At 47.7% G+C, this 14,582-nt stretch overlaps 1 protein-coding gene across 6 annotated transcripts in view; it reads left to right on the forward strand.

The window, feature by feature from the left end:
• The first annotated feature begins 270 nt into the window (after positions 1-270).
• GARRE1 (granule associated Rac and RHOG effector 1) overlaps positions 271-14,582 on the forward strand; it is a 74,241-nt gene continuing 59,929 nt past the window's right edge. For 2 of the 6 annotated variants that reach the window (XM_054697089.1, XM_037516500.2), the window contains exon 1: positions 778-824. The gene's annotated coding sequence lies outside the window, so the exon portion shown is untranslated. Of the gene's footprint in view, positions 430-777; positions 825-2,557; positions 4,857-5,433; positions 8,395-14,582 lie in introns of those variants that run through there. The other 4 variants (XM_054697088.1, XM_054697087.1, XM_054697091.1 and 1 more) reach the window with 3 other exon arrangements.

Below are 14,582 nucleotides of genomic sequence, written 5' to 3' on the forward strand. Positions count from 1 at the left end.
TTTGGTTTGGAGCCTGAACACTGTGGACCACTAGCCATTTGTGGCCTTAGAAATGCTTTCCTTTTTCCCAGTCTCCCTTGCAAATTAGCCTGGTTGTTGCATCCTGAGCTTGAGTCAATTCTTGCTTTTTAGCGCAAAGGTGAAACCCCACCAACCATGATATCACCCCCTGCTTGCTGTTTCAGTTTCACCTGCTGTAATGTCCCTTCCACCCTGCTTTTCCGACTTGTTTTTCTTCTCCCCTTCAGGACCTCAACACCAGTTCACCTCCTGAGTGAAGACTTCCCAGCTCACCTCCTGCACTGGGTCAGGAGACTCCCTCCTCCCTTGCCTTTGCCCTCCTGCCACTTGTCTCAATTGGCACTACACCATCACCCGCGTTTGTGACAGTGTCTTGCGTTTCCACCACCAGAGAATAAACCTATGATGGTGAGTAATATCTGGCTTCTGCAGGTCGCACAGTGGGGCACCCAGTAAGCGCCCCTGATTTCTGTAATCCATTTCAATAACAAACCCGGGAGGACGCAGGTGCCCCCTTCAGCCTAGCGGCAAAGCCGTCGTGGAGGATCAGGGTGCCCCTGAGGGCTCTGGCCTCAATCCCTGCCCGGGCTGCCCCACATGGAAATCCCAGCTCCCCGGGGAAGGAGGCTCAGGGCCGGGCCCGCCCCGCTCGACTCGCGCAGGGGCGGGCGGGCGGGCTCGGCGCGCCGGGCTCCGCAGCCGCCCAGGCGTCCGCCCGGGGCGGGGGCGGGGCCGGCGGCGACGTCACTTCCGGTGTACACAGCCGGCCCGGGCGCTGCGCTGGGGGCCGGGGCGCGTCGCAGGTGAGGAGCGGGCGCGAGCTGGCGCGGGCCGGCGCGGGCGGCCGGCTTGGGGGCGTCGGCGTCGGGCGGGCCGGGGCCGCGCGGGGGGCCGGGCGGGCCGGCGGGGCGCCGCTCCCCTCACGGCCGCAGGGCGCCGGCCGTGGGCGCCCGTCGCTCGCCCGTGAGCTGTGGAGGACGCCGGGCTCTGGGGGCGCTGGGCGGCGGACGGAAGCCCGGAGGGGCCTCCTGGCTCGCGCCCGGGCCGGGGGGCGCGGCGGGCGCCCGCGGACGCGGGCCGGGGGGGCGGGTCGGCGCCCGTCAGCCGGGGGCGGGGAGGGGGCGCCCCCGCGGGCCCCGCCGCGGGGGTCGGTCCGGCCGCGGGACCCGCTTCCGGCCGCCCGCGGAGGGACGGCGGCCTGTGGCGACCCGGGGCCGCGGGCACCGGCCGGGGACGCGGCCTTCACGCCGGCCCCGCCGAGGAAGGCGATTTTCCGGCCCTGAGCAGCCGGCGGGCGCAGCCCGATCGGGGGGGTCCCGCGGAGACCCCGGGAGCCGCGAGGCCGGCGGAGAAGGACCCACGCCCGGGAGCGAGGAGGGCCAGGGGTGTGTCTTCCTGCTCCGCGCGGCGCGGGGAGAGCAGCGTGCCTGCTTGGCATGATAAGGATATTGTTTATTTTTGAAAAGAATATTGTCTGTACGTTTTATGGAATTGACCAGATGAACACTCGGCGGAAGGGGGTGGACCCTGGTGAGAATACCCGGTCCCCATTAGAAAAGCAATTCATTCCGCCAGCTTCACAGTGAAGACAACACAAAGTATTGACAATACTCGTTTAAATGGCAGGCATCCACCCACCTGCCACTCAGTGACAGCCATGGCTAACATTTTGGCGATATCAATGAATAACGGATATATATTAGCATATTTATGAACTTTTTTAAAAAAAGATTTATTTATTTAGGCATGCAAGAGCTGGGGTACAGGCCAGAGATGCGGGGGGGGGGGTGAGAGGATTCACCAGAGACAAAGTGGGGAGCAGAACAGGCAGACTGACTGAAATACACTGCTGAGGGGAGCAGCGGGCGAGACAGGAGAGGTCTGCCATGTGGGTCAGCTCCCTGCCCCGGGATCAAACTTGTGCTGCAGAGGCTGCGGATTGCTTCATAGTGGGGTGTTTAACCCCTTGCGCCACCAGGGAGACCTCATTTTTATGAACTTAACATTATATCATCGAATACCATAATTTAAGCAAGCCCTCCCTGATGAGCATGTAGATTTTTTTCCTGTTTGTCACAGATCCACACACAGATAAACGGGCAGATAAGCAGCCCTGCCAGAAGGGTTAGTCTATTGTTTTAGGATAAATTTACAAATGAGGTAAAAGGTAACGTTTTAAAAATATGCCCTATTTGTTTCTTTTTATCGAAGTCTGAAAAAATCATTCCTGCTGTTACCAAAAAAAAAAAAAAATCTGTGTTTGCCTCATTTTTTTAACTTTTAGCTATTTAAATAGATTAATCTACTTAATCTATTTAAGATAAGTATTTCTCCGAATGGTTAGTTGTTCCAACTTTACTGAAGAAGCTGTCACTGCTCTTTTATGGTATATTTTAGACCTAACATTTTAAGTACATATTTATAAAGGACTGCTTACAAATTTGATAATTCGATTTTGTGTATGCTGTTTTTAAGTTCCATTCAGTGTCTTTTTCCTGTCTTTAAATCCTGTTTCTTTACAAGTTGAGGAAATATTTCATGATTGAGTGTTTTTATCTTTTAAATGAAAAGTTTAGCTTATTGTGTCATTTGCTTTCTTGCTGACAAGATAACAAACGCCATATGAAGAGTTCAGGTTTGTTGTGGCAACTTTTCAGTCTGGCATTTGAGATTCTAATCTTCCTCTATTTTTGCACATGAATACGTAGGTTAGCATTGGAGACCAAGATAGAAAAGTTCTCAGATTCCCTTGGCAAGCCTAGATTTTTCAATCTAAAATTATCTCTGGATTTTTGGAAGACAGCATGTTTTAAGCATCCTTTTAAAAAAAATTTAAAGAAGTTGCACATGATTCTGCTGAAAATTGTACTGTGTTTGTTCTGTTGAAGACCTTAGCTTAATGCACCAGACGTTTTATGTCAAGTGAGTCTTCCCAGTCACTTGACTCACAAACAATTGCGAGCTTGTAGGCTGGGACATCCCATGGGTTGGACATTCACTTTCTCCCTTTTCCTCCCATGACTTTGTCCCTAGTGGGAAATGATGCCTTTCTAGGTGGACAAAGAATGGAGTTTTGAATAAATAATTGCCATATTTTTGAGTTACAGTAAAAGCAGGGTTCCATTTTCTCTGAGAGAACCTGAATATGTGGGGGATTGTGCCTCAGTTGTTTTTTAATCTCTATTGAACCTGTCCTTTTGAGGTTCTCTAATTGACACATGCAGTGGCCCCTGCTCACCCCTTTCTCTGGACTGTAAATATTTGGCATGGTGAGCCACTCTCGCTGTTGTGACTCTCCCCTTGGTTGGCCTCCTTGACTTGGCGCCATTGTGATCACTTTGTCATTGCATTTGTCTTTGCTGCTTCTCTTCTTCCCACATCTGCCTGAGAGCATTTTCTGAGGCAGGGTTTATTTGTACAAGAGTGGGGGTACAGTGCGGGAGGGTGAGAGGATTCACCAGAGACAGAGTGGGGAACAGAACAGGCAGACTGATGAAATACACCGCTGAGGGGAGCAGCGGGCGAGACAGGAGAGGTCTTCTCAACATGTGGGTTGCTCTGAGGCTGGCGGGGATCGAGCTGGCACTGCAGACGCTGTGGACAGCCTCACAGCACTGTGCTCAACAGCCTGTGCCACCAGGGAGGCCCTAGCCCTCACCTTTAAGTCACACTCCCTGCCACTTACCTGGTCACCTGGAAGTGGAGACACACTTCACTCCTCCACTCAGTGACCCCAGCTCAGACTTTGCTTCAAGTCATTTCTTTATCTCTCTCTGACCCCAGACATGTTCCTGAGGCCATGCTTTCTCCAGTGACGGAGCCCGTCGTCACTTACGAAGGTAGCCTTTCCTTCATGACTTTAAGGTTCTTACACGTGACATGTCATATCTCATCTTCCTTTTCCATTTGGGTTGTATCCGCCATTAACTTTCTATCTCTCCACCTTGATTTAAACTTTGTCTCTTTTGCCTAAAGGGTTTCAGATATAATCTTGTCCTACCCTAGGTGAAAAAAGCGAGAAGATAGTCACAGTTACGGAGTTCTTACAATACAGACCAGTTACTGCACGGGAAGCTTGGAATATAGACCACTCAGGGGAAGAAAGCCAACTGAGCAATTGACTAAAAGTAGGAGACGCCTATGGCGCTTCACCAAGTTTCAGAGATCGTGCCTGTCTTGTTCTCTGCTGTTATCTCCTAGGCCTGGAATACAGTGTTCTGGATACTATTAAGTCTGTGTTGAATGAATGATTGATCATCTGATTACACAAATGAGCTATCTATAGAAAAGATACTCACCAGGAGACATTTTACAGACGTAGATTGGAGTTTCAGGGAAAACTTTAAGTTCACCAAACTGACCCAGCCGTAACCCCAGGAAGGCATGATTGGAATGTTTGTTGCTAGAATACTTAAACTTGATTTTGTGTCCTCAAAAACTGCATTTCTAGAAGGAGAGGATTGGGGTGGTGTCTATGGAAATTGTGGTGGCTTGTCTGGAAGAGGAACTGGGTGGTGTGTCTGTGGCACTGTCTGGAGGCCCTGAACTCCAGAGGAGCTGTATGCAGGCCTCTGCACTACCAGACGGTTGGGGGCCTCCCTGTGGATGCCTGTAATTGGGAGAATTTTCTCTTGCTTTGCTTCTGTGCACCTAATAATTTTTGATTAGAACATGGCTTCATATAGAGATTTCCTGACAAGGATAGAATGTGAATGGCTGAGAACTTTGCTTCCAGACAGCTTGGGCCACATCCTGGTCTTGGGATTCTGGTTAATCTCTCTCTCACCCCCAACTGTAGAAGGGTAACAGCTCCTTCCTCAGCTGCCCGGTACCTGGTAAGTGCTCATTAAGTATTTGGCCTCATCAGCAATTATAAACTTAGTAATTGGGCTTCTGGCTCATTCATCAGTCATCTTTGAGCTTGGATAGTCTAAATCAGTCCCCCTGAACCTGTTGCTCCTGGGGGCACTGACAAAGCTGAGAACCCCAAGGGATTGAGTACTGATAGAGCGGTTCTTCCCAAGCTGCTTGTCTTTTTTTTTTTTTTTTTTAAGATTTTTTTTTTTTTTTTTTAAGATTTATTTATTTATTTATACAAGCACTGGGTACAGTCAGAAGTGCGGGAGGGTGAGAGAATTCACCAGAGCCAGAGCAGGGAGCAGAGCAGGCAGAAGGACCGAGGTACACTGCTGAGGGGAGCAGCGGGCGGCAGGAGAGGTCTGCGCGCCATGTGGGACCCTCCTCTGGTGGCCGGGGAGCAGCCGGGGATCGAACCGGCGCCGCAGAGGCCGCGGGCAGCTTCGCAACCCAGCGCTCAACCGCTGCGCCACCGGGGAGGCCCCTGCTTGTCTTTTTTAAAAAAGATTTATTTTTATTTCTTTAAGAACATAAGAACTGGGGTGTAGGCCAGAGGTGTTGGGGGGTGGGTGCATTCACCAGAGAGAGTGGGGAGCAGAACCGGCAGATCTATGGAAATACACTGCTGAAGGGAGCAGCAGGCAAGACAGGAGAGGTCTGCTGCGCTGTGTGGGTCAGCTCCCTGGCCGGGGATTGAACTCAGGCTGTTGTGATGGGCCATCGTGGTGGTAGTGCTGGTACTTAACCCCTAGGCCCCAGGGAGGCCCACCAAGCTGCTTGTCTTGAGGATCCGCCTGTAGTTGTCAGGGAAGGCTTCGAGGAGAAGGTTGTGCTTGAACTGGGCACTGTGGGGAGAAGTGAGGAAATCCAGTACCACAGTGAAGGGAGAGGATCAGGGTTTTGACAAGTGCCAGGGTGCAGAGGTCAACAGACATGAGGTATGTGAACTGCAGGACATTTAGGGTAAAAGACGGACAGGTATGACTAGGGAAGCAGCAGGAAATGAGGACGGAGAGGAAAGTGGAGCCAGCTCTTGAAGAAATAATAACAATAGCTATCTTACTGGGAGCGAACAGTTTGTCCAGTATTGTGTCCATCCTTTGAACAGTGCCAGCCAGCTTTGGTCCGAAATCTCCATGTGTGCTCCCTTGTTAGTCTTCGCAACAGCCCCGTGATGGAGTATTTACCAGGGAGTGGTCTCTCACCTCTTGATTTGGCCTGCACATTGCTGCAAGACTAACCCTTGATGCTTTTATACATTTAAAAACTTTTTTTAAGGATTTATTTATGCATACATAAATAAATACATACCCTCCAGAGGTGTGGAGGGTGAGAGGATTTGCCAGAGAGAGCGGGGAGCAGAATAGGCAGATTGACTGAAATACTCTGCTGAGGGGAGCAGCGGGCGAGTCGGAAAGGTCTGCTGCGCCATGTGGGTTGCTCCCTGGCTGGGGATCGAACTCATGCTGCAGTGGCTGCGGATAGCTGGATAGCACTGTCTCTAACCCCTGTGCCACCAGGGAGGCACTAAAAACTTTTTTTTTTTGTGACTCCCGTTTCCTGATGGAATTCCAAACCCACCAAGATCATCTGACTTCAAAACATCTTGGGGTAAAGTGTGAAGATACATGTATCCTAGAATTGAATAAAAACAGAAATGGATGTAGGTAGGCATTAAGCTCAGAGAAATACTCAATGAAAAAGGCAAGATGCAGATAATGTGTGGGTGTACTCATTTGTGTTATGAGAGAGGTGAAATAAGTTTCTAAGTGCAGAAAAAAAAAATTCTGGAATGGCAGAAAAGGCACAATGGTTTCCTTTGGGATAAAGTCCCAGAAATCTAGACTGTTAGACTAACCTGGCTTGTCTTGCATACTCTTTTCATGCAGAATGAATTTTTTTTTACTGTGTATGCATTATATTTTTAGTCAAAATTAATAAAAATAAGTCTTAAAGCTCTGCCATGTACATAGCAGTTATTTAGGAAGGGAATGTAGCGTAGAGCTCAAGAATAAAGACTAGTCAGGCTACCTGGGTCCAAGGTCTGCTGCTGCCACCTACTATCCCCTACCTTTAAGTTAAATACTCTCTGTGTACCTGAGTCTGTCTCAGGATGGGAGATCAGTACTGCCTATCTCCCGGGGTTGTCGTGAGGCTTAAGAGAAGGCATACAGCAAAGGGAATGATACAGGAGCTGCAGAGAGACTCCATGTGAACCGGAGGCCCAAGATGGCGTTGCTGAATCCAGGACTGTCAAATAAAGGTACCTTGTTGGAAAAGTGAAAGGTGAGAAAAAGTCACAAAGGGCGGTCGGTGCATGTCCCAGATGGACTGAGGCGGAGGAGCAAGACAGGAAGGAGCCTGAAATCGTGTGATGGCAGGTCATGGTTATATGGCAGCTTTTCTTAGCATATATAAAATAATGATATGATTTATAAATGACATCTTAGGCTGGATGAAATGTGGTAGTTCTACCTTGATCTTTGAAATGACAGTGAGGTGTTCCTGTGTAATTTATTTAATGAACCCCTTAATGTAGGACATGTGGGTCACCTCCAGCTTGATACTTGCAGACAATGCTACCAGTGATCATCCTTGATACCCGCCTCTGCGTCTCATCTGGGGTTCATTTCTAAATGATAGTGCCGCCTGTTAATTTTTTTTTTAATTTATACAAGAGCCGGGGTACAGGCCATATGTGCAGGAGGGTGAGAAGATCCACCAGAGACAGAGCGAGGAACAGAACAGGCAGATTAACTGAAATACACTGCTGAGGGGAGCAGCGGGTGGGACAGGAGAGGTCTGCTCGCCATGGGGGTTGCTCTGAGGCTGGCGGGGAATCGAACCGGCACTGTAGAGGCTGTGGACAGCCTCACAACGCTGCACTCAACTGTCTGCGCTTCCAGGGAGGCCCTGTTAATTTTTTAAAACCATTTGGTTTTGTTCACTTATGTTCACTTATGTCTGGACATATTATTGGATATGTACTCTTTCAAACATGTGATTGCAAAGAATCATAAGGAAGTTTTTGAGCACAGAATTAGATAGAGCTGAAAAGTTGTAATCTTACTAAAAGTCATCTGGGGATTAGCTTAGTTGCTCGTGAGGTGGTAATCTGTGACTGGGGATGGAAATACCTAAATCTCCCCCAACTCATCCCAACATCAGGTTCCAGAGGTGGGTGGATGCTGCCTAGGCTCCAGCTTTGCATGCTGAGGCTGTGGTATCAACAGGGAGGGCCAAATGGGTCCCTCTCACCAACTCCTAAGGCTGCAGGGTGGGAAAAGGAGGCCCCACATCCTGTGCCTAAATAACGTCGAGTTGTGCAATACCCTGTAATGAGAGGTGATCCTCTCCCTAGCAGTGTCTTCTTCCTTGTAGCTCAGGCTGCAGGACAAGGGAGTGGCGGGCAGGGAAATGGGAGGAGCCCAGCCGCCTTCCCCTCCAAGGCACTGGGCAGAGCTCCTTTTACTCCGTGGCCAGGACTTTGGGAGTTGGGGTCAGAGCTGCAGGAAGGTAGGTAATGTTTTATTAAAGTAGTTGTAACTGTATGTTGGGGTGGGGGGTGGCCTTGAAAAGCTTGTTTTTTTCTTTTACTGCACTGGCCAGATGAAGAATTTTAATGGAAGGTAAAATGTTGCCCTCTGTCTAGTCCCGGGCCTCTTTCAGAAAAGTAACTTCCATTTTTTTTATTTTTTTTTTTAAGATTTATTTATTTCTACAAGCACTTGGCACAGTCAGAAGCGCGGCAGGGTGAGAGAATTCACCAGAGCCAGAGCGGGGAACAGAACAGGCAGACTGACGAAATATACTGCTGGGGGGAGAAGCGGGCGCAGCACAAGAGGTCTGTGGTGCCATGTGGGACCCTCGCCGGTGGCCGGGGATCAAACCGGTGCTGCAGAGGCTGCGGGCAGCTTCGCAGCCCAGCGCTCAGCCACTGCGCCACCAGGGGAGGCCCACTTCCATTTTTTGAGTGAAGCTCGGGATGTGCCAAGTACTAAACTTTGTGGATTTAACCCTCACCAAAATACCGACGAAACTGAGGTACACAACTTAAAGTAACTTGGAGAAGATGGTGGAGTTGTAGGAGGCAGCCGTTCCCCTGAGAGCAGGAATCATGTCTAGGTTAGTCATCTTCCAGGCCCCTCTCACAACTACTGCTCGTGGCAGTTTCCATGAAACCCCTTTGAACTGGTGCGTCTCCCCTGTGTTCTCCCATTAGACTGTAAGCCCCTTGAGAGCAGGTACCTTGTTTTTCATCACTGCTGCGTCCTACCGTCTAGCGCAGTGCCGTGCGCACAATAGGACATTAGTAACTGCTTCTGCTTGTGAGGTGGTGTAGCTTAGGTGAGCAGAGGAATCTGGAAGCCAGCCTGGAGGTGTCCCCCTGCAGGCCTGCTCTCTAGGGCTGTCTTGGCTGCCTGGTGGGGTGGTTGGGTGGGGAGCAGGAAGTTCTCTTAGAACTTCCTTATGGCTAAATGTTTGACCTGCTGAAATGTTTGTGGAAAAGAATGGGTCCCCTGGCCGAGACTGATTGCCTGTCTCTCTGAGGGCAGGGGGCTGGATGGGCGTGCAAGTTGGAGCCAGTCTTCCCTGCCTGGAGGAGGGAGCTGCTGTAATTATCCAGTGATAAACTTTTTCATGAGGGCCTTACATTTTCAGAAATGGTCCTGAATCAGAAACTTTTTTAGAATTTTTTTTTTTAAAGCAGAAGGTGCCACTTCTTTATTTATTTATTTATTTTTTAAAGATTTATTTATTTATACAAGCTCTGGGTACAGTCAGAAGTACGGGAGGGTGAGAGAATTCACCAGAGGCAGAACGGGGAGCAGAACTGGCAGAAGTACCGAAGTACACTGCTGATGGGAGCAGCGGGCGGCAGGAGAGGTCTGCGTGTCATGTGGGACCCTCGCCTGGCGGCCGGGGATCGAACTGATGCTGCAGAGGCTGTGGGCAGCTTCGCAGCCCAGTGTTCAACTGCTGCGCCACCAGGGGAGGCCCAACTTTTTTAGAATTTATATAACTCTTCTCCCATTGCAAGACACATGATTTCCAAATTACAGTTTGATTTACCCATTTGTGTGTGAGCTTTTTAATCCTTGTCTTTTCCCATTCGAGGTTAATTTTGGGTAGGTTCCACAGTGCTAACTTGTTAAGAATGAATAGTACTGTTTTAAGTTTTCTTAAATAATTTTCAAATGGATAACGTTAGCTTTCACTAGTTCCACTTGCTCTTACCAGTCTGGAAACCGGATAACTGGGTTAACACCAGGCTTAAGCAGAGCTGACTGGCTAAGGCTTTTTCACACTGTAACAAAAATGAACTGTAGGTTTTTTAAATAGATGTATATGTTTGGATTTTTAAAAATTAGATCTGAAAAAACTGCTTCAATGCTTTGTGACTTTTAAAAATGATTTAGTTTTAACTAAATGAGTCTCCTTGATTTACATTTGAATTTCCATCAGCAACATTGTTTGATATTGTGAATGTTTTCACATTGCTTGGTGCCTTTATTTTTTTAAAGATTTATTTATTTATACAAGAACTGGGGTACAGGCCAGATGCGCAGGAGGGTGAGAGGATTCACCAGAGACAGAGTGGGGAACAGAACAGGCAGACTGAGGAAATACACTGCTGGGGGGAGAAGCGGGCGCAGCACAAGAGGCCTGCTGCGCCATGTGGGACCCTTGCCAGCCAGCCGGGATTGAACCAACGTTGCAGAGGCTGTGGACAGCTTCACAGCGTGGTGCTCAACCGCCTGCGCCACCAGGGGAGGCCCTGCTTGGTGCCTTTAATGTGAAAAATTTTAATGGTTCAAGGCCATTTTAATTTATATATAAAAGCTTAGTACACGTTTTCTGAAATTTAAGAACCAGCTATCTTTTGGTGACGGATGATGGTGCTTTGTGGATCAACCTTTGCCTGACAAGGCTTTGCTCCTCCCCCCCACCTGCCTTTTTTTTTTTAAAACTCCTTTTGAAGATTTCTGATGAGCAAAGTTTGTTTTGTTTTGATTTTTTTTTTCTTTTGGCTTGCAGTGTTGCTCTAATACTTGTTTAGTTTTTTTAATAGCAGCAGGTTTTGAGAGTTAAGTCTTCAGACTTCAGACTAAACACTGGACTTGGACTACAGAATGTTGATTCATTACTAGAAAATCAGACAGGTCGCTTGGTCTGTCCTCAGCAAGTAATAATGGATTTTTTTCATTAAATATTCACCATTTTTCTTTGTATGAAACTGAATGGTGGTTACTACCCTTTTCATTTATTTTTCTACTTATTTATGTAGTGACTGTTTAAAAAATAGACTGTTGATCTTCCTCTTCCTCTCCCCACCAAAATACCCTGGATAAAAATGTAGTTAAATGTGTCAGTCATCTGTATGACTGTTTTAACACTTGACCTTTTTTTTTTTTTTTTTTAAAAAAAAACCTGTGTTATTTTGAAAGTTTCACTCTGTTGACTTTGTGGTCAGAAATTTTTTTTTCTGCTGTTAAATGAAATTATCCGTTGTTGTATAGTACCAAAAATATAAAGCTGCTTTGGGTCTGCTGGTGCAAATGTGCCTTGTTGTAACAGAGGAATGTCCTGTTTTGTGGTAATACAGTGTTACCCAGCAAGTGTCAGCACTAGGTGGAGGCAGCCTGGGTGCCCAGTAGACCAGCAGCGCCCACCAGCAGGCACTGTTACCAACCATCCTGAGTGCCTGGGTGCCTGGAGCATTCGGGGACACTCTCAGCATTGGGGTGGGGGGGGTGTAGGAGCATCTTTATTGTAAATGTGATAGAGAAATGAATGGGTTCAAATTTTCCTTTAGACATTTGTCTATCTACTGGAGTTTTCAAATTTGATACAGAGTAAGATACAGAATAACACAGGCTGCAGATGTGAACTGATCAGTTATTTAGTAGCTTTTTTAAAAAGTTAGAAATGAAGCTTCATTGTAGGTGATAGGACTCACTCAAGATTTATTTATGCGTACAAGAACAGGGGTGCAGGCCAGAGATGTGGGGGGTAAGAGGATTCACCAGAGACAGAGTGGGGAGCAGAACAGGCAGACTGACTGAAATACACTGCTGAGGGGAGCTGCACCATGTGGGTAGCTCCCTGGCTGGGCATGGAACTGTGCTGCAGTGGCTGAGGACAGCTTCATAGTGCTGAGACTTAACCCCTTGCGCCACCACGGAGGCCCCTTCACTGACATTTTTGACTCTGATAGAACTTTAATGTTTTGGGGTTTTTTGCATTATTCTTTGAATTAACATGTTTAGTCTAACTCCTTCGAAATGGTTTCTGTATCCAAAGCTGGCTGGTGTCCAGTTGTGCACATACTTTGCTCTTGAAGCAGTCTCCCGGGCACAGAAATAGTCTGGGCTTGGTGGACCCAGAAGTGCCACCACTTCCTTTCCTCTGGCTTGGACTCTCCATGTCTGCCTTTCCGTTTTGATGTTTTAATGATACCCTCCCTGATACCCTCCCCACTCAGTGATTTGTGTTCAGGAAGTTAGGCAGTGATTACTTTTGTTTCTGCTTTGTGGACTTCCTCCCCCACTTCCTATTTTTACCCAGTAACTACAGGAAATGAGGCGGCTCCTGGCTGGCTGCTGCTAAGCACTGATTTGAGGTGGTGGAGTATGAGTCCTTAGATCCTGAGCCATTTAAAGCATTTTCCACCTTTGTCTTTCACCACCTCCTTCCTGTAGGCATTATAGGAACAAGATTTTATGATTGGGTTGAAATGACGACATGTCCTGTGGAAGGGGGTAGGTTACTGCGCAGCTGAAGACAGGGCTTTTGTAAAATAGGTGAGGGTTTTTTCCAATGGTAACAGTAGGGGTGGAACATGGACCTCCTGGCCCTGTGGCCCAGCTGTTGTCACTCGTGGGTGAACTGTTTAGTAAAAGCATTGGGTGGGTTGACGGAACCTGTTGCAAGTAAGGCTGGAAAGGTGGATTCTGGTTACTTTTGGGGCTCTTGACTGGGCAGGCTTGGAATGAACCCAGGATTCATGAGAACTACAGCATTTGTTTTTGAAACCATTTATTTAGCATTTACGTATCTCGTTTCCAGTTTATATCATCTGCCCAGAAAGTAATTTTATATATTAGATAACTTGATTACAGAAAGTGCTCAGAGCATCTCCTTAGCAGCCCTGTGACCTTTGGGGTGGATAATTCTTTGTCTTTGTATAAACAAGGCAGGTGTCTTGTGTGTTGAAGGATATTTAGCAGTGTTTCTGGCCTCTACAAGTTGTGAGAGCCCCCAGCTGTGACAAACAAAAACTATCTCCAAATGTTGCCCAGTGTCTCCTGGGGCAGTGGAAGTGGTGTGCGTGTGGCATCGCTGATCAGGAACCACTGTGCCAAAGGGTTGATGCTGATTGAACTAATTCTGTGCAGTGGAATAAAATAGAATGTTTGGGTCCTTGGGATTGAAACCATTTCTTAAGTCTGACACTCTCATACATCCTTAGTTTGCTACTTAGAGTTTGTTACTGTCTATCAACCAACTTTGAGGAATGCTTTATGATTTCATTCAGAGCTAGAGTCAGAGCTTCTGGAAACCTGGCTTCTGGTCCTCTTAGAAGGCACTCTCAGCTTTTATCTTTCCAAGTCCTTTGCAAACTGAACTGGGTGGGTGTAAAGGAGAGACAGGCATTTAGAATTTCATGCTACCAGCAGGTGCCATTGATGGAGCAGTTTCTATAGATGAGGCGCTGTGGTGCACAGAATTAGTGGGATTGATTGAAAAGTGAGGGAATGGGATAGGCAGTTTGGGTAACACTTTAGATTTAGGCTCAGAGTTGGTAGTACCTGTAGCCAAGGCAGTAAGTACCGCAGGAGGAGCAGGGAGTGAAGGATCTAAGGCAATACCTCATGAGGCTAGTCATGGGAGAGAGGAGTTTTAACTGGAGAGTTAAAGCTGGGCGTCATCAGCTTGGGTAGGAGTGTGCTCACCTAAAGAGAGATTGTTGCTCCTTTCATTGCTCCACCTCATTTCCTGTCAGTTTCAGGAGGCCTGCAACTTTAAGTATTACTTTAAGAGTGATAAAGCCAATGTCAAGGTCTCTATATTCAACAGAGGTGAAATAGTGCCGTGAAGGAGAGTTCAGCCTCTGGAGGCAGACTCCCAGGCCCCACATCTGTCTCTGTGGGTGACTACTACCTTAGCCATGTAGCAGGAACTGGAAGGGCTCACTTAACCTCTTCAGATGCCTCACCTGCCTTACAGGGTTATTTTGAGAATACAGTAGATCACACATGTAAAGTGCATAGCACAGTGCCGTGGCACTTAGTGCCCATTTAGTTAATGTCAGTTTTTATTTTAGGATTCTAGTGTGGATTAAATGAGATTATCTAAAACTCCAGGTATAGTGCCTGATGTGTTGTAGGCGCTTAGGGAATGGCTGTTTTGTTGAGGAGTGCTTGTGTGAACATGGCATGGTGGTGGCTTTTTCTTTTAAAGCAGAACCTCATTTTGTAGCTCTTAATAACTGTGTTAGTGGATGATCACTAAGTAAGTCTGAGGATGAACTAATAATTCAGCAGATATCTGTTGAGTAGTTAGTGTGCCTTGCACACTGGAGTATCTTTTTCTTTTTTAAAGATTTATTTATTTTATACAAGAACCAGGGTGCAAGCCAGATGTGCGGGAGGGTGAGAGGATTCATCAAAGACAGAGTGGGGAATAGAACAGGCAGACTG

The sequence above is a fragment of the Talpa occidentalis genome, unplaced genomic scaffold (assembly GCF_014898055.3).
Source record: "Talpa occidentalis isolate TD23 unplaced genomic scaffold, MPIMG_talOcc4v2.1 talOcc4.17, whole genome shotgun sequence".
Classification (NCBI taxonomy): Eukaryota; Metazoa; Chordata; class Mammalia; order Eulipotyphla; family Talpidae; genus Talpa; species Talpa occidentalis.